This window comes from Lissotriton vulgaris, chromosome 3_1 (assembly GCF_964263255.1).
Source record: "Lissotriton vulgaris chromosome 3_1, aLisVul1.2, whole genome shotgun sequence".
Classification (NCBI taxonomy): Eukaryota; Metazoa; Chordata; class Amphibia; order Caudata; family Salamandridae; genus Lissotriton; species Lissotriton vulgaris.
The window spans coordinates 546730097-546754970 of record NC_141689.1 but is presented as its reverse complement, the minus strand read 5'-3'; the positions used below and the strand labels follow the sequence as shown (position 1 = coordinate 546754970).

General features: G+C 46.3%; 1 protein-coding gene across 1 annotated transcript in view; it reads right to left on the bottom strand.

The window, feature by feature from the left end:
* Nucleotides 1-12954: 12954 nt before the first annotated feature.
* Nucleotides 12955-24874, bottom strand: part of SMN2 (survival of motor neuron 2, centromeric) — a 393528-nt gene continuing 381608 nt past the window's right edge. Inside the window, exon 9 of the mRNA XM_086960809.1 lies at nucleotides 12955-13848. The gene's annotated coding sequence lies outside the window, so the exon portion shown is untranslated. The remainder of the gene's footprint in view (nucleotides 13849-24874) is intronic.

The window sequence follows — 24874 nt, the reverse complement described above, 5'->3', positions numbered from 1 at the left end:
AGTAGAGAGGGAGTAGTAGCAAGAGTAGTAGAGTGAGTAGTAGAGAGAGTATTAGAGAGGAGTAGTAGAGTGTAAGTGGTAGAGAGTAGTAGAGTGAGTAGTATAGAGTGAGTAGTAGAGAGTGAGTAGTAGAGAGTGAGTAGTAGTAGAGAGTGAGTAGTACGAGCAACAGAAAAAAAACCTGGTTCACAGACGCCCTCAAAATCGCAAAGAAATCATGCTGAACCCTTGAAAAAGCTTGGCGCCACAAACGGACATCAGAAAACATGACAGCCCTCAAGAACTGGACAACAACGCCCACAACAGCAAGGAACTCTTCAGCATCGTCAAAGAGTTCTCCAACCCCAGCAACAACGACATCACACCGTCGCAAGACCTCTGCAACTCCCTCACCACTTTCTTCCACCGCAAGATCGCAGATATACACAACAGCTTAGGACCCCAGACTCCGCCTCCAACCACCAAACCAACGACCCCCACCACCAGCCTCAGCGCATGGACCCCCGTCAGCACTTAAGACACCACCCGCGTCATGAACACCATCCACTCCGGCTCCGACCCATGCCCTCATCATATCTTCAACAAAGCCGACACCATCATCGCACCCCACCTCCGGAACGTCATTAGCAGCTCCTTCACATCAGCCACCTTCCCGGGAAGCTGGAAACACGCAGAAATCAACGCCCTTCTGAAAAATCCAACAGCAGACCCCAAAGACCTCAAGAACTTCCGCCCCATCTCTCTTCTCCCCTTCCCGGCGAAAGTCATTGAGAAGACGTCAATAAACAGCTGACTGCATTCCTCGAAGAAAACGGCTCGCTCGACCCATCCCAGTCCGGATTTCGAGCCAACCACAGCACCGAGACCGCCCTCATAGCAGCCACCGATGACATTAGGACCCTGATGGACAACGGAGAGACAGCCGCTCTCATCCTCCTGGACCTCTCAGCGGCCTTCGACACCGTCTGCCACAGTACCCTAATAACCTGCCTCTACAACACTGGGATCCAAGGAAAGGCCCCGGACTGGATCACATTGTTCCTCTCCGACAGAACCCAGAGAGTCCGCCTCCCTCCCTTCCGCTCCGAGGCCACCAAGATCATCTGCGGCGTACCCCAGGGCTCCTAACTCAGCCCAACCCTCTTCAATATCTACATGAGCCCCCTCGCCACCATCGCACGCAATCACAACATCATCTTCTACGCTGACGACACCCAACTCATACTCTCCCTCACCAAAGACCCTCTCACCGCTAAAGCCTACTTCCAGGACGGAATGAAAGAGGTCGCAGAATGGATGAGGCACAGCCGCCTGAAGCTCAACTCAGACAAGATGGAGGTCCTCATCCTCTGACAATCCCCTTCCGCCTGGGACGACTCCTGGTGGCCCACGTCGTTGGGCACCCCACCGACACCCACTGACCAAGCACCCAACCTGGGATTCATCCTCGACACCTCTCTCACGATGACCAAGCAAGTCAACGCAGTCTCGTCCTCGTGTTTCAACACCCTGCGCATGCTCCAAAAGATCTTACGGTGGATCCCCACTGAAACCAGAAAGACGGTCACCCAGGCCCTCGTCACCAGCCAACTGGACTACGGGAACGCCCTATAAGCAGGAGCCACAGCCAAACTTCAGAAACGCCTTCAGCGCACACAGAACGCCTCCGCATGACTCACCCTCAACATCCCCCGCCACAGCCACATATCCGCCCACCTGAGAAACCTGCACTGGCTCCCAGTCAGCAAGAGGATCAAGTTCATGTTGCTCACCCATGCACACAAAGCGCTCCACAACATGGGCCCCAAATACCTCAACAACTGTATCACGTTCCACACCACCCACCCGCCAACCCCGCTCCTCAAGCCTCGTTGTCGACACCGTCCCACGGATTCGCGGAACCACCACGGGAGGAAGATCGTTCTCCTACCTTGCAGCAAAGACATGGAACTCCCTCCCCGCACACCTACGACTGACCCAGGACCATCTCACCTTCAGGAAACACCTCAAGACCTGGCTATTCGAGCAGTAGCAGCACCCTCCCCTTCTCCTCAGCGCCTTGAGACCCTCACGGGTGAGTAGCGCGCTCTACAAATGTACTGATTGATTGAGTAGTAGAGAGTGAGTAGTAGAGCGTAAGTAGTAGAGAAGTAGAGAGTGAGTAGTAGAGAGTGAGTAGTAGAGAGTGAGTAGTAGAGAGTGAGTAGTAGAGAGAGAGTAGTAGAGTGAGTAGTAGAGAGTGAGTAGTACAAAGATAGTAGTAGAGAGATAGTAGTAGAGTGAGTAGTAGAGAGTGAGTAGTAGAAAGTGAGTAGTAGAGAGTGAATAGTAGAGAGTAGTAGAGAGTGAGTAGTAGAGATTGAGTAGTAGCGTGTTGCATAAATGAGTAGTAGAGAGAGTAGTTGAGAGTAGTAGAGAGGTGTCAGCCAGTCGGTGTCAGCCAGTCAGTGTCAGCCAGTCAGTGTCAGCCAGTCAGTGTCAGCCAGTCAGTGTCAGCCAGTCAGTGTCAGCCAGTCAGTGTCAGCCAGTCAGTGTCAGCCAGTCAGTGTCAGCCAGTCAGTGTCAGCCAGTCAGTGTCAGCCAGTCAGTGTAAGTCAGTCAGTGTCAGTCAGTCAGTGTCAGTCAGTGTCAGTCAGTCAGTGTCAGTCAGTCAGTCAGTGTCAGCCAGTCATAAAATCAGATTGTGGCAGAAAAATTATTCTTTTCAAAGGATAATTTTTCTGCCACAATCTGATTTTATGACTCACAGTATTATATGGTTTATTATTAAAATTGTGATATATAGATTCAGTTAATGTATGATTTGCCTTCAATCCTTGAGTGAGGATTTTTTAATTAACTTTTTATAAAAATAAAACAATTCATTCTGATTTTCTATTTTCATTTTTTATTCGTTATCTGTTTTAGATAATATATATTAATGCTGTCTGACTTATAGTTTAGTTGTCAATACACCTTTATATATTGAAGATTGCCTAGGAGTGTTTATACATTGAGTCAGTCAGTATCAGTCAGTCAGTGTCAGTCAGTGTCAGCTAGAGCAGCTCTGCTGACCAGAGTCTCTGGCTCTAAGGCAGCTCTGCTGACCTGGTTCTCTGGCTCTAAAGCAGCTCTGCTGACCTGGTTCTCTCCCTCTAAAGCAGCTTTGCTTACCTGGTTCTCTGCCTCTAGAGCAGGTCTGCTGACCTGGTTCTCTGGCTCTAGAGCAGCTCTGCTGACCTAGTTCTTAGGGTACACAGCAGCTCTGCTGATCTGGTTCTCCGGCTCTACAATAGCTCTGCTGACCTGGATCTCTAGCTCTAAAGCAGCTCTAGTGAGCCGGTTCTATGGCTTTAAAGCAGTTCTGCTGACATGGTTCTCTGGCTCTAGAGCAGCTCTGCTGACAAGGTTCTCTCCCTCTAGAGCAGCTCTGCTGACCTGGTTTTCGCCCTCTAAAGCAGCTCTACTGACCTGGTTTCTCTGACTCTACAGCAGCTTTGCTGACCTGGTTCTCTGGCTCTAGAGCAGCTCTGCTGACCTAGTTAGGCTCTAGAGCAGCTCTGCTCATCTGGTTCTCTGGCTCTAAAGCAGCTCTGCTGACCCTGTTCTATGGCTCTAAAGCAGTTCTGCTGACCTGGTTCTCTGGCTCTAGAGCAGCTCTGCTGACCTGGTCCCTTGGCTCTAAAGCAGCTATGCTAACCTGGTTCTCTCCCTCTAAAGCAACCCTGCTGATCTGGTTGTCTTGCTCTAAAGCAGCTCTACTGACACGGTTTCTCTGGCTCTACAGCAGCTCTGCTGACCTGGTTCTCCAGCTCTAGAGCAGCTCTGCTGACCTTGTTCTTAGGCTCTAGAGCAGCTCTGCTGAACTGGTTTCTCAGGCTCTAGAGCAGCTCTGTTGACCTGGTTCTCTGGCTCTAAAGCAACTCTGCTGACCTGGTTCTCTAGCTCTAGAGCAGCTCTGCTGACCTGGTTCTCTGGCGACTTGGTTTTCTCCCTCTAAATCCGCTTTGCTGACCTGGTTCTCTGCCTCTATAGCAGCTCTGCTGACCTGGTTCTCTGACTCTAAAGCAGCTCTCCTGACCCGGTTCACTGGCTTTAAAGCAGCTCTGCTGACCTGGTTCTATGGCTCTAAAGCAGCTCTGCTGACCTGGTTCTCTGGCTCTAGGGCAGCTCTGCTGACCTGGGGCTCTGGCTCTAAAGCAGCTCTGCTGACCTGGTTCTCTGCGTCTAGAGCAGCTCTGCTGACCTGGTTCTCTGGCTCTAGAGCCGTTCTGTTGACCTAGTTCTCTCCCTATAAAGCAGCTCTGATGACCTGGTTCTCTGCCTGTAGAGCAGCTCTGCTGACCTGGGTCTCTGGCTCTAGAGCAGCTCTGCTGACCTGGGTCTCTGGCTCTAGAGCAGCTCTGCTGACCTGGGTCTCTGGCTCTAAAGCAGCTATGCTAACCTGGTTCTCTCCCTCTAAAGCAACCCTGCTGATCTGGTTGTCTTGCTCTAAAGCAGCTCTACTGACACGGTTTCTCTGGCTCTACAGCAGCTCTGCTGACCTGGTTCTCCAGCTCTAGAGCAGCTCTGCTGACCTTGTTCTTAGGCTCTATAGCAGCTCTGCTGAACTGGTTTCTCAGGCTCTAGAGCAGCTCTGTTGACCTGGTTCTCTGGCTCTAAAGCAACTCTGCTGACCTGGTTCTCTAGCTCTAGAGCAGCTCTGCTGACCTGGTTCTCTGGCGACTTGGTTTTCTCCCTCTAAATCCGCTTTGCTGACCTGGTTCTCTGCCTCTATAGCAGCTCTGCTGACCTGGTTCTCTGACTCTAAAGCAGCTCTCCTGACCCGGTTCACTGGCTTTAAAGCAGCTCTGCTGACCTGGTTCTCTGGCTCTAGGGCAGCTCTGCTGACCTGGGGCTCTGGCTCTAAAGCAGCTCTGCTGACCTGGTTCTCTGCGTCTAGAGCCGTTCTGTTGACCTAGTTCTCTCCCTCTAAAGCAGCTCTGATGACCTGGTTCTCTGCCTGTAGAGCAGCTCTGCTGACCTAGGTCTCTGGCTCTAGAGCAGCTCTGCTGACCTGGGTCTCTGGTTCTAGAGTAGCTCTGCTGACCTGCTTCTTAGGCTCTAGAGCAGCTCTGCTGACCTGGTTCTCTGGCACTACAACAGTTCTGCTGACCTGTTTTCTCTGGCTCTACAGCAGCTCTGCTGACCTGGTTCTCTAGTCTCACGATACACGCACCAGATTTCGCGAAATTATATTAAAAATAATATAAGTTTATTATAAGTACAAATATATTATTTTTATGATTATCTTAAATAATCTCTTGCCCTAAAATGTATATTAAAGACCCATACATATAATTTTGGAACATAATTTTTTTGTGGAAGTCGCGCACCCAGCGCGCCCCAGCACGTATAGGACGTCACGCTTGACCCGCCACCGCGCAAGCGTCTCGTACCGTAATGCGCATGTGGCACGAATGCGGGGGAGCAGGAGTCTCAGACTGGTCGCATACCAATTGCGCACATCACGTAATATTAAATGTATATGATGTAACTGAAAAACACGCAGCAGTCGCACACCGCACGTGGATCCTTCATGACTTTTCTAAAATGGCGGCTAGAATCCGCGCACCCACCGTGATGCGTACGCTTTGAGTGCACGACTTCGATAAAAATTTGGGAGACCAATTTTTTTTCAAGAAAATAATATAAATATATTAAAATAAAAAATGAAAACAAAACCATTTATCAATATTTCTGTTTGGGTTTTGAAAAATTTTTTTTTTTGCAATTTTCAGAAAAGTATGTTATTTAATTAATAAAATATTTATAAATAAACAGTTAAAAACTGTAGAAAATCAGAACAAAAAATAGGTATAACTATTATCACACTTAAAAATTAGCATTTAAAAAAGCTTTGAAATTTACTGAAAAAAAATAGGTTTCAGAGACGTTATAGTTGGAAATTAGCATTTAAAAAATCTTTGAAATTCACAGAAAAAAAACATAGGTTTCAGGGGTGTTATAGTTAGCTGGCGATTTCACTCGTACAAAACCATAGAATTCCTCCGTTATAGTTAGTTCTGCTAACTATAACTCGCTTGCCCTCAATGCACTGCTGATGATGTCACATATTGCATCATTCAAGACATGGTCAGTGACATCACTAATGACATCTCAAATGAGATCACTGATGACATCACTGATATCATCCATGTGACAATCTAATACACCTCATCATACACTAGTATAACCTTTCATCACTCACTGTAAAATACAGAGTACCATATTTGAAACCATTGACACACTAATACCAGTTACTACATACCCACTCACTGATTCCTAAGTCTACACACACAACTACCCATTCAACAACAATCATTTATACATGCAGCCACTAATAGAACACTATCAAAAGGCACTTATACACATATACAGACATTGACACATAAGCAGTCATCTTAATCGGTTATGCAGTCATCCTACTCACTCATGAAACAAATTATTGATTGATTCAGATGCTCCGTCCATCACCACCCCCTTTTGTACCACTTTTGGCTGCCGTAAGTGTGGCAGGGTATGCTCAGACGTGAGTCCCTAGCTCACTTTGCCACTGGATTCAAGCAAGCCGGGCTGAAGACGGCTGGAATGCCAGAAACCGGTCCTCGGAAGCTTGTTTTCAGTCCAGGGATGACATGGCTTGGCAGTTCAAGCTGGACTGTTCCCATGAGGCACAGGGTCAGACTGATTTGCATATAGCCATGTCTGAACTGGGGTGGCAGAGTGGGCTAAAGAACGGTGATGAATTAAACCCAGATCTTTTGACTGGGTGTGAGTGTTTGATTGATTCAGATGCTCCGTCCATCACCACCCCCTTTTGTACCGCTTTTGGCCGCCATGAGTGTGGCAGGGTATGCTCAGACGTAAGTCCCTTGCTCACTTTGCCACTGGATTCAAGCAAGCCGGGCTGAAGACGGCTGGAATGCCAGGAACCAGTCCTCAGAAGCTTGTTTCCGGTCCAGGTAAGACATGGCTTGGCAGTTCGGACTGGACTGTTCCCATGAGGCATAGGCTCAGACTGATTTGCATATAGCCATGTCTGAACTGGGGTGGCAGAGTGGGCTAAAGAACGGTGATGGATTAAACCCAGATCTTTTGACTGGGTGTGAGTGTTTGATTGATTCAGATGCTCCGTCCATCACCACCCCCTTTTGTACCGGCCTCTCCTTTCTCTGCACACTTTTCCAAGTCACCTGAAAGGCGCCATGCTGATAACAAGCATTTGCAAAAAAAAGCATGACAGGTTGTGTTAGTAACCTTGTTTGTGTGTCTCACCTTCTCTACATTACCGTTGTGTTTCCCTGTCTCAGAGTCCTTCTAGCAGTTGGCAGGGGCGTGCATGCATCACTCTGCAGGTCTGTTCGGACCTATGTCTGAGTGCATGTATGTGGGTATCCAGTACTGTGTGTATCTAAAACTCTCTTTTCATACATACCTGTGTGTGTGTGCATGTCTAAATGTGTGCCCATTTGCTTGTCTGTGTGACTGTTATTTAAAATGCTCCTCTGTGACTATCAGCCTTGTGTTTCCCTGTCTCAGAGTCCTTCTAGCAGTTGGCAGCGGCGTGCATGCATCACTCTGCAGGTCTGTTCGGACCTATGTCTGAGTGCATGTATGTGGGTATCCAGTACTGTGTGTGTATCTAAAACTCTCTTTTCATACATACCTGTCTGTGTGTGCATGTCTAAATGTGTGCCCATTTGCTTGTCTGTGTGACTTATTTAAAATGCTCCTCTGTGACTGTCAGCCTGTCTGTCATCCTTTCCCTGTCTGTCTGTAGTTCTATGTGTGAGCTTGTCTCCATGTGTGTGCTGTTCTTTACGCTCCTCTGCGCTTGTGATTCAGTGGAGATGTCTGTATTTTGTGTACTTTTGTGACTATCGCAGTGTCTATGCCGCGCACGTTTGCGCCTGTCTTTGGGCACGTTTGGGTCTGTCGGTGTGCACACTCGCGTCTATCGTAGTCGTGTGCACTCTGGCGCCCTGTCTGTCCGTGTGCTGACTTGCATCTGTCAACATGTCTATCCCTATGCACACGTCTGTTGCTATGTGTGTCCCTGTGCATGCTTGCACATTTTTCTTATCGGTGTATGTATGAGAGTAGCCTTTGTTTGTACCACTACGTTTTTGTGTGGACGTGCCTGTGCTTTTGTGAGGTGTGTGTATGACCGATTGTGCGGCTTTATATGATGTGTGGTGAGCCAGGGGCTTTATGAAAACATCAAGCAGTGTCACTTTCGATGCCTTTGTTACCACCCCTTTCTCGTGTGCATCGCTCCCTTTAAACGCCCCATTCAGTCAGTATCAACGAAAAGAGTGTTTTGCGCTGGTTCTCGCTCTGTCGCTCCAACCTGTACTGTTTCTCAACAGTTCCCAAGGCCGAAGAGCTGGAATCCTAGCTCAACACTTGGCAGGCAGCTCCACCTCTTATCTCAAACACCTCTCTGCCAGAAAAAGAATAATCATCAGCTAATCACAGTGCATCTAAACTGCACTTAATTCATGGCTTTTGCGACACTCAACACCTAACTGCATTTCCTTGTTTTTCTTGCCTGTGACTTTATCTTTTGACTAAAAAGTCCAGCACCGGAGCAGGAAATCCGTGAAATGTGGCTCTATTTTTTACAGTCCTTTAAAACAAGCCTGGGTTTACAATGTACAAATTGTATTAATTCCAGACAGTAGGGTACATGTTTTTGAAAACAGCAACCGAGTTTGTGGAAAATAGCATGAAATATAGAATAGCAAAACGCTGAGAAATCATGCAAAGCAATTGAAAATAACGGCAGGCGAAGTTCTAGAATTAACCCAGCCTGTTTATACATCTCGAAGTTCTTGCACGTGCTGTGTTGCCTGATGTACGTCACTGGTTGTGATGCATGTAATGCCACTTTATTCAAAAGCTTGTTTCATACGTTATTGATGAGAGAAAAGGACACCTTTTCTATGTTCTTGTAGGAGATCTTCTAAAAGACTGTGATTCGAGCCTTGACAAAGTGCTTTGGGGAGCACACAATGGTGGCAAGGCGCTGTGCAAATGCACTAATCACAGCTATCGGCTGACATCTTTAAGAGGACAATCTCAACCCACCAAGCTATCTTGGAAGGACCTGTTCCGAACAGCTCTCAGTTCACACTTTACATTGTCCTGAATCTGGAAGAACACGATCGTAGGGACGCCATTTCCGGTGAGGTTTATGCTACGATTAACATGTATTTCTTTTTAGTGTGTGCCGAACAGTAGGTATGACATGTCCTGTGCTTCACACACGCGCACCTGGTACATTATTGATGACTTGTGCTTGTTTATCGATGCTTTTAGCACCTGGTCTGTGTACCCCAAGTGCTTGTGCTCGTTAAGGTACACGCAGTGGTGAGAAATACACTGTGGGTACCGCACGAAGAAACAAGATAAAATGTATCCCATACCACAATAACAAGCACGATAAGAACTAGGAAAACAAGAGCGGCCACGAAAGTGAAAGCGACTGCGCTAATTTGAAAGTTATTCCACAACAGATGGCCCCCTGCGCGCCGCTGCTCGCTCTCGTAAGCTGGAGGCTGTCGGAGTAAACATTTACTGAAGAAGGTGGGACATGCACCCGCCTTTGTCCAACTGCGTACTTTCATTTTTTAAAGCCATACGCAAAGGCCAATACAATGTGTGGAAAATCTAAAGCCACAAGCATGAGTTTTCTGAAAGTCTGGAGTGATTCCAAGAGGCCCTCTCCTAGGGCAGCACATGCGCGCTGCAGTAGGCTCGACCTAAAAAGGTGGAGGCCTTGTAATTATATTCAGAGATCATTTTAAAACAATTTTCAATGTTCTTCCTATCGAGTCTCACTTTCAAGCCTTACTGTTTAAAATATAACTCACAAGCCACTATTCCTTTAATGGAATTCTTATTCATCGACCACCAGGCTCTAGAACTGCCTTTTTCCAATCCGTTGGCAGTCCGATTGTACTTGAAATCAACGCAACTGACTTTACTATCCTTGGCGACTTCAACTATCATATGGACAAACTGCTAGATCCAAATTCCATGAATCTACTGGATCAAATGGCTAGTGCTGGCCTTACACCAATTGTCCAGGGCCCCTCACACACATCCGGCCACTTGCTTGACAGCCTCTTTATAAAAATAGACAGCTGCACTGGGTATCATCCCTCCCATTGGCATGGTCTGAACATAAGGCAATTATGTTTAAGATAAATGGCCCACTTAAAAGCAGAAACTCTCGACCCACATACTAGTAATACCATGCACAACCTATGGAACAGCATAGATGCTAGTCAGTTCAATGCATCCCTATTGTCGGCCCAGACTTAGACATTGCTGCTTTTAACTACCATCAACGGCTAGATGAAACACTAACCCAGCTAGCTCCAGTAAAAAGCTCCCACAGACTTGAAACCTACCCCTTCTGAACCTTGGTTCAGCAGGTATCTTAGGCGGAAAAAGCAGGAATGTAGGAGGTCAGAGCGTAAATGGAGACCAAATGAAGACAAAGAGGAATACAAAGCAAACCTAAAGACCTATATTAGAATGATTTTAACGGGGAAAAAAATATTTTGTGACAAAAATAGAAGGCGCCATAAATTCCTCAAGGAACTATTTGCTACAGTTGAGAAATTATCAAAACTACCAGACCCCAAGAACCCCAATATTAATCACCAATTCTGCAATAAAATAGCATAGCAGTTCCAAGACAAAGTCCAATTGGTCTATGACTCCTTCTAAGACACCAATCCAAATACCGATCTAAGCTCTAGATTACTGAAGAGCACCCACAACGTCAGCTGTTTTATCCCACTCTGGGCCTCTGGCGGTTGATCAGATACAAAGGATATTGATGCAGATTAAGTCAGGTTCCTCAGAAGACCCATGCCCAGCCAGAATATTTCACCTAGCCCCAGAAGTGATTGCCACATAGCTCACAGGCCTGTTTAACAACGTCAGATATTTTCTCATCGACAGGATGAAATGGTCCATTCTCCCACTATTAAAAAAAACAACCTGGATGCGGCTAACCCCAGTAATTACTGCCCAAAAACACGACTACTGTTTCCAGCCAAATTGGTCGAAAAAAACAATCAGGAATTGACTCCATTTTTGTAGACAATACAAAGTGTCTTGATCCTACTCAATTTGGATTTCGTAGTCATCATAGTACCGAACTGGCATTGGTCACACCCACAGAAGAAATTAGGCAAACTGTAGATGGCGGTGGAAATGCGGCTCTGATCCTTTTGGATCTGTCGCTGCATTGGAGACAGTTAACCATGCTGTTCTGGTCTACTGCCTCAAATCTATTTGGATCAAGGACAGTGCACTTCACTTCAGTTTATGACCTTTTTTTAGCCGACTGCATCCAGATGGTCCCTCGGTGAATTTACCTCACCAGCCTTCTCTCTGCCTTGTGGGGTCCCTCAGGGCTCTTCACTGAGCCCCTCTCTCTTTAATCTCTATGGTACCCCTCTTGCAGCTCTGATAAGATCATTCGGTTTGTCCTTGGTCCTGTACACGGACAACACACAAATTGCTGTGTCTGTCACCAACAATCCTGAAGCTATGGCTGCCCAGTTTAATGACTGTATGGCTCATATTGGGAAATGGATGAGTAGTAACTGTCTAAAACTTAATTCCTCGAAGACCGAGGTCCTGCTGTTCGGCAATAATCCCTCTTTCTGGTGGATCAACTGGTGGCCCCAGGAACTGGGGGCTTACCTATCCCCAGTGACAGAGCAAAAAATCTTGTGAGTAACCACTGACACCAAACTTTGAAGGTCAAATAAAAAGGTCACCTCTGCATGTTTCTTTATCTTAAGAACCTTAAGGAAAATGTTGCCTTTTATTCAGTCCAGACTGCAGAAAAGGGTAGTCACTACTCTTATTTAATCGAAAATAGTTTTCATTGATATTCGGAAATCATTTTTACATAAGCTACAAACTCTGCGGAATGCCGCAGCCTGGCTACTGTTAGGCATTCCAAAACATAAATCAATATCTCAGGCACAGGTCCAGCTACACTGGCTTCCTATACACAAACTGATTAAGTTTAAGGCACTCTGAATTGCCTTCAGAGCACTTCAAGGCACTAGCCTGGAGTATCTGAAACAGCGCTTTCAGCGCTATATCCGGGCACCCTCCCTGCGTTCATTCACCAGCGGAAATCTCGCAATCCCTGGATTTTATAAAACCAACTGGGGACGGAAAGTATTCATTCTAGGCACTTAGAGGCTGTGGAACTCATTTCCAATAGTACTAAAATCCAAGAAAACTTATTGGAATTCAGGACGAGCCTGAAGAATTGGCTCTTCAATTAACAACTTGACCTTCTCCAGAATCCTCATGCTGTTCGTTCCGCTCAGCGCCTACATACCTCAGCGTAATTGTTGCGCTTTAGAAATTCTTTTTCATTCATTCACATGGGTGATTACCTACTGAGTGCCTAAATCCATTAGTGACACACGAGGCACATTCATTCGTAAGCCAGACCTATTGCCAATGTTTGTTCATACAAAATTGTTAGCTGTGAACATACATATTGTTGATTTAAAATAAATCACTAATTGCCCTTTAAAACACCATAAAATCGTGGCACCATAATCCAATACTTCATAATCACATCTTTAGATTACAACAATTACAAGTTGAAATACAAGTTCCTGTCAAGTTTGTCAAATGTAAGCTCTGGGAGAAAAAGATTACAAAAAGTACTTCACACAGCGATTGCCAACTACTGTTGGGAAAGGATGGTTGCTCTTTCAAGATTTTGAACTTTATAATCCAGAGCAAAACATTCTCTGAACATTAGCCTCAGTGTTGCACATGTAATGGGAATAATGTTTTAATGGAGACTTAACTGGTGCATTCTAGTAGCAGGGCAGTTCCAACCACCCCTCTTTCAAAGGAAATGAAGCGAGGATACTATGAAATGATAGCACTTTTAATATTGTCTTCAGGCTTTAAAAAGAACTTGACGTTTTCTGTACCGAACCTGCATACCATCTACATAACTGCTCTTTTTTCCAATGAACCCTTGCATATTTAAGACAGACAATGGCATTCAAAATACTGAAAGAATTATTTAATCTGTAATCAAATCTTTCTTATAAAGAGGTATATTTTCATTTAATGTTAATCTAAAATTTAAAAAGTAAATAAAATTAACATGTTTTAATCAATACAATTAGAAATATTACTGAATCGATAGGCTAAATCTCCAGAGAGCCTCCTCCAAGTTGGATTCCTTGTCCAGAACGTTCTTTACTTTTTGTAAGCCCCAAGCTTACACCTGATGTCTGCCTTGCAACTAACATGCCACATGCATTGTAGTCGCTAAGTAAACCACCTTTTATTCACCACAGCACACACATTGAGGAACAGTATGGCAATACACAGTATCCTGTACAAAAACAGTTGAAGCTCTTATCGTTTGAAACATTAGGTCTGAATTCTCGCATTATAAAACACAGCTACAAGACACTGCCACGCAAAAGTGAGCCTCTACATAACATCCTTTGAATTATCTCTGTGGACCTTCTTATTAACTCTATAGAAGGTTTTAAGTAAACCCCAATATCCTAAGATATTGAAAAGAAGGGTGCATAATGTAAATCTTTACTTTGTCCAGGTTACTGGAGGTTGACATTTTACGATACTCTAAAGAAGGTTTCATCGAGGACCAGTATGGTACAACTAATAAACTAATGCATCTGTTCATTGGTTGTGCTGTCATCAGTCTGCCTTTTTTACAAAATGAAGTCTTCGGTCACATTAGTCACAGCACAAAATATATACCCTCTCCTTGGGAGAGACACGTACCTGCAGTGGTAAAGAAAAATAATCAACATACAGTTAGAGAATTTGAATATTTTTTTTAAACTCAACATTTTATCTCAAACTTTCCATGCAAAAAAGGTTACTTCTAAAACCCATAACAATGGTAATTTTTCATTTAATTAGGGTCTCTTACCAACAATTTTTGATGCTGCAAAACAAAATACAAACTTTCTACAGAAAAAGGCAGGACATTGACCATTACATTAATTATCGGATTCTAAAATTCCTCATTTATCTAAATCAGTTTACCATGATGATATTTTACATTCTCAGAATTCTGAAGCGCTAGATCGACTGACCAAAATCTGAAGATCTTTAATGCGAACAACTTTATCCTTTCTAGTACAGTTACTCTGGGCCGGATTACTAGTTTGGCAGACAGGGTTACTCTGTCACAAACGTGAGTAATATCCTGTACGCCGTATTTCAATTCTATTTTATCCTATGGAACTTGTAATATGTCGAACGGGAAATTGGTCACAATCGTGAAGGAGTATCCCATCCGCAAAAGTCGGATCCAGGTCCTATGTCTTTATAAAAACATTTGTACAAAACGAATTCACAAAAGGTTTGTATTCTCTGTACAGGGCAGACTGAAAGAATACATAAAAGACAAGTTAGTTACCTTTGATAAAAATCTTTCAGGTGGATACTTTAACTTACCGCAGATTCCCCAGTAATCAGACTGGATTGAGAAAATTCAAAGCAGTACTCCTGCGTGCCAGCAGGTGGTGTGCAGCTCTGTGCAGATGTTGTGGTGCAGAAGTGATGAGTGGAGCGACACATGAGCTCAATCCAAGAGCGCTGAAGTCATCAGCTTTCTTAGGCTGTTCACGTTCTCGTATGCAGCGCCCATCGGCACACTGGCATGACCAGTGTGTAACTCTCTAAATGGAGACCTTTTTAGATGTAAATGCGTGGAGTTCATAGAATGGAGAGGCGTAAGGGGAGTGGCAGAAGAGGGGGAGGGTGGGTCAGTGAGTTATTCGCATTAGAGTGAATATCAGAAAGATTGTTGTCAAAGGTAAGTACCTTGCTCTTGTAATGGATAATTCAACCCAAAAATCCTCACCTTGTGTATCGATACCATTACAGTACCAGGAGGTGAGCCTGAACTGGCTAAGATCAAGTCCTGCTTGTTCGAGGAGGCAACATGGCCCTCTCAACGGAATTGACTGTCAAGGCAGTAGTGCTTGGTGAATGTATGTACCAATACCCATTTAGCTGCCAGACAAATTATCAGAACAGGTACTCTGTGAGCTAGTGCAGTGGTACCAGCCTCAGCTCTGCTAGAATGAGCTTGGAAATTTTCTGCAGCTTGCTTCTTTGCTAAGGCGTAGCAGATATTAATGTGATGGGTAATTCAATTTTTGCACCATTTTCCTCTCCCTCCAGAGCACTCCCCAAAGAGCTGATCATCCACCTGAGGATCTATGTTGCGATCCATATAAAACCTTAGCACCAGTTTAGGATCTAAGCAATAATGTCTCTCTTCCTTCTTAGTGGGTGGAGCAAAGAATGCCAGATGGGTGACAGCCTTCCCTACATAAAATGGAGTGACTTCTAATCTACAGAAATGAAGCTCGGCTTCTCAACACCAATTTATCTGGGAAGAATGCTGTATAAGGTGGGTTGACAGAAAGAGCATGCAGCTCGCTCACAAGTTTAGCCGATATTACGGAGATAAGAAAGAAAGTCTAAAGCAGCAGACTTTTTTACTGGAATATTGTACAACAGTTCAAAAGGCGTGATCAAAAAAATTAGAACCAGTTTCATGTCCCACTGTGACATCTCAAAAAAAGGTTTCAGTGGAAAATAAATGCAGAAACCATTTCAAAGATTGCATCAAAGGTGCTTTAAATAAAGAAGGCTGATCGGACAACCACAAAAAATCCTAAAGGAAAGACAACGTATAGTTTCTTACATGTCGGTGTAGTTTTGGAGCTTGAACACTTTCTGGATTCACTATGCTGTGCATTATTCCGCCATCTAGTGGTTGGGTCCAGAATTATTGTATTTCTTTTTTTTCGTGGCCCAGGTGGGCGTCGACATTTGGTGTCCTTCGTGACGTTGACGCGCTTCCTCCTGAAGCTCCTACCATTGGTCGCCATATTCGGATTCTTTTTTCTTGTCTTGCGTTATTCCTTTCTTCTTTTAACTCTTAAAGTCTTATTCCTGTTTTTAATCCTCTTGCTCCGGTCTCCTCTTTCTGGCGGAGGATGGTGGGATCACTAGTGAATCCAGCAAATCTTCAAGCTGCAAAACTACATCGATAGGTAAGAAACGATACGTTTTGCTGCGTGAATCTTTCTAGATTCACTATGCTGTGCATAGACTTTGTAGCTGTTTGTAGGTATTGTGGTGGCAGGTTGGAAGATGAGCTCTGGTTACTGAATACGTGTTGTAAGACTTTCCGGTCCCACTTGCGCTTCCTTGTTCATCTGGATATGCAGGCAGTAGGGCTTAGTGAACGTGTGCACTGAAGACCATGTTGCAGCTTGGCAGTTGTCTTGGATAGGTGTGTTTGCTAGAAACACAATTGTTGGTCCTGTCTTCTTTGTTGAGTGAGCATGAGCTGCTCCTTGTAACTGTTGGCTTGTTTGCTTGTGGCAGAGTTGTATGGTTTGTGCAATCCACTCTGCAATGGTATTTTTGGTAACTGGTTGTCCCAAAAAAACTGCTGGCAAAGGATACAAAGAACTGCTTTGTTCTCTCTATATAGTGCATTACCGCCCTTCTGGCGTCTAGTGTGTGTAGCTCCCTTTTGGTACTTGTGGTTGGTTTTTGGAAAAAACTTGGTATTTGAATTGTCTGATTGATGTGGAACCTTGACACCACCTGTGGCATGAAATGTGGGTGTGTTCTCATTACAATCCCATCATTGTGTATTTGTAGGTAGGGCTCTTGAAGTGTTAGAGCTTGCAATTCACTCACTCTTCGTAGCGATGTGATAGCTCCCAAGACTGTTTTTAGCAGGAAAATTTACAATGTAGCTTTATGAATAGGCTCAAATGGTGCCTTCACCTTCATCAATTCAGTTAGCACTATGTTGAGTTTCCATGCTGGTGCTGGCATTCTGTTTGGCAGTGCGACTCTCTTTGCCCCTTCCAGAAATCTTTTTACTACTTGAGAGGTGAAAACTTTCCTGTTTCTCCTCTTGTGTAAGCCACTATCGCTGCTAAGTGCACCCTTAGGGGTGAGTAGCTTAGAATATTTTGTAGTAGATGAGTTAAGCATTTTAATATTGTTAATTTGTAATTTTCCTCTGTAGTTTCTCCCTAATGCACCATTCGGAGAATCTTTTCCACTTTGCTACATAGCACTTTCTTGTGGTAGGTCTCCTTGCCTCCCTGAGCACCACCTTTGTGCTTGGTGGTAGTTTGAGGTGTGCAAATTCTAAGTCTTCAGGAGCCAGGCCGCTAGGCTGGGGGCAGCACCCTTCCGTTCTGCATTGTTAACAGGCCCCTTCTCTTTGGGAATCTGTGTGCTGGTGCTTGCGCCATTTCTACTATTTGTGAGAACCAGGACTGTCTGGCACACTGAGGTACTATTAGTATTAGTGTAATGTTGCTGATCCTGCTTTTGTTGAGTACCCTGAGTATCAGTGGCATCGGTGGAAAAGCGTAGGGAAATATCTTTGCCCAACTTATCCATAGCGCTTTACCTTGGGACTGATAGCCTGGTTGTCTGGATGCGAAGTGTTGCAATTTTGCATTTAGGTGTATTGCAAATAGGTTGATTTGCGGTGTACCTCATTTCCGGAATAGCTTCTCTATTTCGTGTTGGTTGAGCTCCCATTCGTGGGATGCTGATGTCTGCCTGCTAAGTCGGTCTGCTTCCACATTGTCCTTCCCTGGAAAATGTATTGCTAGCAGGTCTATTCTTAGTAGAATGGCCCATCTCCAGATTTCCTGTGCTGGCCCTGATAGTGTCAATGATTGTGTTTATCCTTGTTTGTAGATGCAGAACATGGTGGTTGTGTTGTCTGTTTGGATCATCAGCCTGTTTCCGTACAGCTCCTTCTGAAAAGCTTTTAAGACTAGGAACACTGTATTAGCTCTAGTTAGTTGATGTGTGAGACCGCATCTTGCTTCGACCATAACCCCCTCACTTTGAGCCTGTTCATGTGTGCACCCCACCCCAGTTGGGAAGCGGCCTGTCGTGATGGTCACTGTTGGTGCTTGATGTGTGACTTGTTTCCCCTGTGATATAGGTTTTCCTTCTTCCACCACGCTATTGCCTGATGTACTGCGTGTGTGACAACCACTAGATCTTCCCACCTTTCTGTTGCCTGTGACCATTGCTGTTGTAGCCATTCTTGGAATGGTCTAATTTGGAGGCGAATATTTGGGACCAGGTGTATGCATGAAGCCATCATTCCGATTAGTTTGCCCACTGTCAGAGCTTGCCCCTTGTGGTAAGGACGTGTCTCCTTCAGTATTGCCAAAGTTCTCTTTGTGCTGGGGAAAAACCTTGCCCTGCATGGTGTTGATCTCTTCCCCTAAAAATATCTTAACCTGTTCTGGTTCTATTGAAGACTTTCCCCAATGGATTGAGCACCCCAGTTGGATTAGCCTTTCTATGACCCACTGGATGTGTTGTTAACATTATGTGTAAGAGCTTGCTTTTACGAGCCAGTCGTTGAGGTAGGGGTTTATGTGTATCTCTTGCCTTCTTAGGTGCGCTGCTACCGCTGCCAGGCATTTTGTAAACACCCTTGGGACAGCATGGAGTCAGAATGCTAGTACTGTGAACTGGTAGTGAGTTTGGTTGACTACAAACCTTAGTAGGCATTTGTGTTTTTTGTTGATGGGGATGTGTAAGTACGTGTCTTAAGTCTATAGTTGTAATGTTATCTCCCTCTTGTATCTGGGGTATTACTTCTTGCAGAGATGTCATTTTGGATCTTTGTGTCCTTATGAACTTGTTTAACCTCATCAGTGCGGCGCAAATTCGTGCGCTGTGCTGACCGTTCCATTGGGCTTATGGACTCATGACCGAACGGTTCAGTCATGAGCACAGGCCAACCAACACATGACCGAACGGTTCCGTCATGAGCATCGAAAGGGTTAAGAACCTTAGATCTAGAATAGGTCTTAGTCTTTCGTCCACTTTTGGTATGAGGAAGTATGTGGAGTAAGCCCCCTTGTTTCTCTCTTTGTACGGCACTATCTCTATTGCCTCCTTGTTGAGCAGTTCCTGTGCTTCTAAGTAGCAAGAGCGAAAGTTCCTTTGCTGAGTGCCCCTTGTTGTTTGGTCTCTTGTTTGGAGGTTGTTTTTCTAGCACTATACAGTAGCCGTATTGTATGATGTTTAGTATCCATTTGTCCGTTGTGACCTTTTTCCATTCCTGTTGGAAGTCCCTTATTCTGCCTCCTACTGGTGTTATATGTTCGAGGAACTGTTTGTTTTGAAAAATCAGGTTTTGGTTTTGTCTTATGTTTTGATGTCCCCTAGAGGTGTTGTTAGGGTGGGTGTTTGCCTTACAGAGAAATCACTTGGAGGTGGATTGTTGCCCTCCTCTCCGTGCCTGTCCTCGTCCGTTTGAGCGCCCTCGAAAGGACTGGTACTGCCAGTCTCGCTGCTGCTGTCCCTGCTGCTGGGCCTGTCAGTTTCCTTGATGACCTTGTTGGAAGGTTTGGTAGCGATGCACCAGGTTGGTTGCCTCCCCTAACTGTTGTCCTTCTTGAGGGTGTACCCCTTCTCATCCCTCTGAACTGCAGTGCTCCCATGGATCTTGCTGTCTCATTGTCCTTTTTGAGCTGAGCTAACTTGTCGACTGGCGTTCCAAAAAGTTGCTCTCCGTTGAAGGGTGTGTTCAGGATGTTGTTCTGTACCTCAGGCTTGAAGCCTCAAATCCTAAGTCATGCGTGCCTTTTCTTTGTTACCCCAATCATAATCATCATCTGCCTGCTGGACGTCTCCGCAGCATCCAATGCAGACTTCAACATGTGTTAGCCATGTTTTTCCCTTCTTCTACCAGGTGGGATGTTCTTTGATGGTACTGATCTGGTAGGTGCTTCAGATGTTTCCCCACTTCCTCCCAGTGCTGGTATGCGTGCCTGTTGATTAGAGCATTTGAGTTGGCAATGCGCCATTGAATTGCTGCACTATGTTCTACTATCCTTCCCATGAGATCCATTGTTCTACACTCCTTGTCTGGAGGTGTTCCGGCATTTGTGGGCACATCGGCCCTTTTCCTAGCTGTTGCTGTTATTATTGAATCAGCTGGCACTGATCCCTGAATGTATGCAGTGTCCTTTGAGGAGTGCTTGTACTTCTTTTTTGTCCTTGGGTTCACTGATTTACATACTGCGGGCTCCCTGAAGGCCTCCCTGCCTTGGTCCAGTACACTAGGGCGCATGGGCAGGAACTCCTTGTTTGTGTAGGTAGCAGAGTTTCCAGGAGAAAACAAGCCTTGGGCTTCTCCTCCAACTTCACTCAATATGCCTCTGCAGCCTTTTTAACCACCATATTATAAACCCCTATATCGTTAAGGTTAAGGAAAGTGGTCATGAGTTTTCTTAAGGGAAAAGTGACTAGTCTAGATTCAATCCCTGCAGAATTTTATAAGATCTTTTGTTCAACTCAGGCCCTTGAATCAAACTCACATTAGACCTGGGCTGGCGCGCTTGCGTCATTTTAGTTAGACGCGCCGACCGATGCCGTAAATGGCAGACGGGTGCTCTGAAGAACCAGGCAGACTGAAGGTACCGCCAAAAGATGCTGCCTGCCACCCAGTGTGCTGCTGTGTTGTGACTGGGGGCCCGGAGATCTGCAGCCCACCGGCTGTCTCTTGGTGGTGAGGTTTGCTGGCGGACGGGCCTCCTTTGGCTGCGAGGCGGGGAAAGGGCCTTGGAGGAGGTCAAATCCTGGTTGCGCCTCGCAGGGCTGAGGAGGAGGCCGGTGTGTCTTTCTTGCCCCTGCCGGGCGTGTGGATTCAGCGGTGGAGGCCTTGAAGGAAGTGATGCCCCTGGTGCACTGTACGGAGCAGGGGCTGGGGCCGGTGTGCTGATCTTGCCCTTCCCGCCTGGGCAGCCAGATGTTCAAATCTGGCAGTGACTGAGCCAGAGAACGAGGAGTGGGTGCGGCCATTCGGGCCTCGTGCAGTGGGGGATTCTATCCCTGTGGCCTCGTATCCCTGCCTGTGGAGCACCTCTCGTGAAAGAAATGGGCCCGATCGACGACACAGTGAGTGCTGCCCCTCTAGGGAGATGTCCAGTGGGGAGCGGAGCGGTTGTGCTTCCCCGCAGCGGGTGTGGACTCTGCGGGCCTGTGCCTTGGAATACCTGCTGCTTTGACGGTAGAGGGGGACTTGAACTGCCCCCTGCCTTCCCGCCCCCTGTGGCCTGGAATGCAGACTTGCTGAGCCCCGTTTGGGATAGAGGGGGGGGGCCTGGCCCTGAACAGCTGAGCCCAGGTGTGCTGGTGGATTTCCCAAACCAGACCCATACACTAAACTGGAGGGGGTGTGGAGTGCGCTACGAGGAGCGGCTCCCTTATGCAGAGGACCTGAAATCAAAGCAGCCCCCCTGGGACACTGTTGGTTTGCTGCTTCTCCCCTCCTAATCAGCCCATGTCTGAGGTGGCTACTATACTTCAGGCCATCTGGTCATCCAGGGAGGCACTTGAAAATAAAATCGGAGCAGTGCACTCTGAGGTTATGTTGCTGCGGCAGGTTCTTCGGAACGCCTCGGAGCGAGTCACGGGAGCAGAGTCCCGGGTCTCGGAGGTGGAGGATGCGGGCATGGACTTACAAAAAACTGTGGTGGAGCTCTGCAGTGCAAATGGTGCCAAGCGGTGGCGTGTGGACAGCGCAGAAAACAGGGCGCACAGAAACAATCTCCGTTTTGTGGGATTTACGGAAAGGGTGGAGAGAACATAACTGCCTGCGTTCTTGACCAACTGGCTGAAAAACATTCTTACCCTAACACTTCTCTGCCAGTTTCGTTCTTGAATGGGCACATAGGGCGCTGAATGCTAAGCCTCCCCCTGGCGTTCCCCAGAGACGGATCATTGCAAAAATACTTAATTTCATAACCCGGACATGATCCTGCACGAGGCACGCAGTATGGGGTAAATTAGGCACAAGAACTCCAAGATCATGATTTTCCCAGACTACAGCAGAGACCTGCAGAAGCAAAGGAAGATTTTTGATTCTGCTAAAGCTAAACTAATGTCACTACAAATTCAATTCATGCTTTTATTCCATGCAAAGCTGAAGGTTATATACAACGGCATGGAGCAGTTTTTTCAGACCCCTGGAGGAAGTATGGGCATGAATGGAGAAGTGCCGATCCTTTGCCCCCGGAGGGGCAGCCAGGAGAGAGGGCAGAATATGGAATGCCAGATCAACAGATAAATATCGCAGGACCAGGCGAAGTCAGAGCGGATCACAGAGGGTGGACCTGGCGACACCCTATGCACTCAGGGGAGACCGTGCAAAAAAATCAGGAGACCAAGTGGATGAGTCGACACGCATTGAGGTCGCCGATGAATCTGACAAGTCTAGCCAGCGTGACACACAAGTGGACCTGGAGGACCTGAGAGACTCCTCCGGAGACGAGAGTACCCACGGTGCGGAGGTCACGGCCATTGAGGGTGGAGCAGAGGCGATAAATTACCCTCCAGACTCTATTTGCCTAAATGTGCAAACCTGGCATTGTTACCTGTCAGGGGCCAACAAGCCCCAACAGTACAGTTTTGTGACCCTGTTGCCCATCCTGCCTGGCAGTTCTACTGAGAAAGGTGCTGAAGCAGGGCCCACCAAAACCCCTTTTCCCTTTTTTCTATGAAGGGCTTGCATAGCGGGAGGGTGTAGGGTACTAGTTCGATTCATTTTCAGGGGAGGGTTGGGGGGGTAAAGGGGGGGTGACAGACCGCTCTGTCTTTTCCTACATGAGTTTGTTGCTATATCATGGGTTCAGGTGTAGTGAAAAGGGGAAGGGGTTTGAGCGGTAAAAGGGATTGTTAATCTATCTGTTTATGTTGTCTGCACTGGACCCAACACCGACACTTACCTACCCTGGGAGACACACATTTGGAGGAGGGGCCACACCTCCGATATCATAACACCCATGTTCCCACACACAGAAGAGACCAGACTGTCTCGGTCCTAACCTAGAACGCTAATGACCTGAGAGGGAGGATCAAATGCGGGTTGGTCACCCAATATGCAAAGCGCCTATGCCCAGACGTGGTTTACAAGAAACACACCTACTGGGTACACAATGCAAGTTCCTCGGGAGGGCACAATACATGGTTTTGACACATGCCTGCTTTACCTATGGCTCAAAGAATGTCACTATTTTGATTAAAAAAATCTCCCCCCCCCCCCCCCCCCCCCCCTCCAAATGACATGCAAATGGATAGACCCAGACGGGAGGTTCGTTGGGGTAACGGGAACCTGGGGCAGACGAAATATAACTCATCTGTGCATACTAGCCACCTCGATTGCAATCCCGCGTACACCTTAAAACCGCTGACATCCTCCTTGAGACTCCCATGTTATAGGGGGGGAAGAGGGAGGACTTCAATGATGTCATCAGTACGGGGATAGACCGGTCCAGTGGATCAGAGGGAAACACAGACACTAGCCCCCTGTACTGTTGCACAGACTCCCTGGGGCTTAGCGACATTTGGAGATCCCAACATCCAAATGGCCTACAATACTTTTACTTCTCTGGGGCTCATGGAGTATACTCCAGATTGGACTACGTGTTTGTTCCCAGGGGTGGGGTGGTGGGTCGGGCAGAATATCTGGCTAGGGGCCTGTCCGACCATTAGCCACTGTTGGCTTTGCTGGGGCAACAGATCCGGACGTCTAGGCTCACCTGGAGGCTTAACGCATTGGCCCTACAAAAGGAAGTAATCCTAAAGGGCCTTCGGACTAACACAAATCTTTTTTCAAGAAAATCCAGGCACAGTTGACTTTGGGGTCACACCTTGGGAGGCATACAAAACAGTGTTGCGGGACAGGGCACAAACCCGGATAGCATAGGAAAAAAAGAAAGAACAGGAACACATAGAACGGATAGAGGGTTCATTATTAACCCTAGAGAAGAAAGTCTTAGATAGACCTGACCCATTGACTGCCTGACAAATAGAAGCCCTAAGAGTCGAATACCACGAACTGGCTCAAGAAGAAACAAGAAAGTAGAGGTCAGCAACGCTACATCATCTATATGAGGTTGATACAAGGCCAGGAAGTTTCTGGCATGGCTTAGCAAAAAGGAAACTGATGCCAGATGGGTTGATTACATTGTAGGTGACAGGGGGATCACATACAAAACGGGCGAACACATACTATACGATTTGCCCAACATTATGCAGACATCTATGACCAGACAACACTCAGTACCACTGAAGAGATCAACAATTACCTCATAGATGCTACTACCCCCAGGCAAAAAGAAGACTATGTCCAGATAGTAGAGAAAGATGCAACACAGAGTATGAGGACACAAATAGGCCAAGATCTGGTAAAACTCCTGGACCGAATAGACTGCCAGGCACATTTTTTTTTTTTAAACCTTTATTGTACCTTCACATAATTACACAGCCATTCGCCTACAACCCAGAGGGCCGGCCGCTAATAAATGAGCATTGGAAGTCATGCATAAGGCACATTTTTTAAGGCCCTCACTTCCTGGCTCTATGTAGGGATGCCTACACAGAGGGGATTCTCCCAGTCGATCTTTCTACTGCCACAATTGTGTTCATCCATAAGAAGGGAAACTCCAGGGACAAATCAACTCGATACCGCCCAATCTCCCTCCTGAATATGAAGGTTAAAATCCTTGTGACAATTCTAGCCCTGCGGCTACTGAAAGTCGTAACAACCCTTATTCACTGTGACCAATCGGTCTTTATGCCGGGTGACCGGGTGGAATCTCCAACGAACCCAAAACTGGGTGATGGCTGTCAGGAACCGTACTACCCCACATGCCTTTCCGGTGCTAGACACTAAAAAGGCCTTTGACGCTGTGCACTAGCCTTTTCTTGAACC